This window comes from Wasmannia auropunctata, unplaced genomic scaffold, assembly GCF_000956235.1.
Source record: "Wasmannia auropunctata unplaced genomic scaffold, wasmannia.A_1.0 LD336048.1, whole genome shotgun sequence".
Taxonomy (NCBI): Eukaryota; Metazoa; Arthropoda; class Insecta; order Hymenoptera; family Formicidae; genus Wasmannia; species Wasmannia auropunctata.
Genome location: NW_012026842.1, coordinates 1,029,034 through 1,030,660, shown reverse-complemented (window position 1 = coordinate 1,030,660; position 1,627 = coordinate 1,029,034). Strand labels below are relative to the sequence as shown.

The 1,627-nt window shown below is 38.8% G+C and overlaps 1 pseudogene; it reads left to right on the top strand.

The window, feature by feature from the left end:
* The first annotated feature begins 87 nt into the window (after positions 1 to 87).
* Positions 88 to 1,147, top strand: LOC105451682 (annotated as a pseudogene).
* The last annotated feature ends 480 nt before the right edge of the window (positions 1,148 to 1,627 follow it).

Here is a 1,627-nt window from a genome sequence, read left to right as displayed (position 1 = left end):
GTATACAAGTTGCCTATACTCCGAGCTTCGATTGATGTTGAAATAATGAAATTTTTTTTGAAAAAATTGATATTTTTTTTCCAACAGCGGGGACTCCATATGCCGGTGGTTTCTTTAGAGTAAAATTAGTTCTTGTAAAGGACTTTCTTAAGGGACCGCCAAAGGCTTACTTCCTAAAAAAATGTTACATCTTAATGTAGCAAAGAATGGCGAAATATGCGTTAACACTTTGAAGAAGGATTGGAAACCGGATCTTGGAATCATAAACGGATCATAAACGCTTGCTTATCCTTATGTTTCTCTCTTTTGCATTGTTTGACCGTAAAATGTCTACTGATAGTCCAAATCCGGAATCTGTTTAAAACGAGGAAGCTGGCAAGTTGCCTTTAGAAAGTCTCGACGAATATTCAGAACGAGAAAATGATGACCGAGATACACGCACAGGTAACGTCTTATCTCAACACAAAGAATCTAGATTTTCTCAAGTTTCATTATTACAATTTTTATGATTGACTTATTTTTTTACGGAGGTGGAAAAGGTAGCAAGGCTAGTCTAGTCTAGAAAGTTGCGCCTCTTCGGACACCGGAGGACCTCTTCCAAAAAAGCACACAAGTGATAAGAAATTAACAGCGGAAAAGAAAAAAATGCTTAAAGATAAGAAGAGGACACTATAAAGAAATTATAAGGAAAATCGATATTATTTAACTGTCTTTTTGTAATTTTTAAAATACTGGTATGATAATGTTACCTCATATTGTATACAATTATTATTGCATAGTAAAATTTTATTTATCTAAACTTGACTGATCTTATTATTAAATATATAGAGAATTTAATATGTTTAGTTATGTAAAAAAAAGGCAAACTTGATCGTCCATCTCAGATGAAAGATTAGTACAATTCTGTAATGAGCTGTACAATTATAGGCTGAATTAGAAATCTGCTATACACTACCTATTAGCAAATATTTTTACATATTGTACAAAATAATACAATGTTATCACTTAAAATAAAGAAAATGTCTTCTATGTGTAAAATAGCTTTTGTTTATTTTACTTAACAAATGTTGCGTTTTATTCAATAGTTACATTTTAGCTACTATATATATATTTTTTTTATGAAGCATATTTATGCATTTGTTCCGTGCTAGCCCGCTATCGGAAAGCGTCGACCGGTTATTCGCGCCACAAGTCAAGCGCCGGTTGAGAGCCGCTGCCACAATCGCGACTCGTTCGACGCAGCGCATGGTCCGCAGCACGCGTGCTCCGCTTGTTTGTCGATCGATCCACCCTCGTGCGATCGTCGCCGGCCGGCATGTCTGCGCGATAGATGAATTCTCACCTATCGCGCACCTGCGTCAGAGGGCGAACTCCGATCGACGCTTCGGTTTTACCGTCGACCAAACACTTGCGTACCGATCGTGATTCGGCGACGTTGCCCGCGACGTGTCAATTGCACGGCGATTCTCCGTATTAAAATTTTTGTAATCGTTTGCGGCGGTGCGGTCGCGTCGAATAATCGCGGCAGCAGATCTCCGTCCGCGAACCACGCAGAACGTTGTAGTATCAAGATCTCCGTTTGTCCGCCGATACTACGCACCGCCTTATATGTGTGAGATTGTGCTCA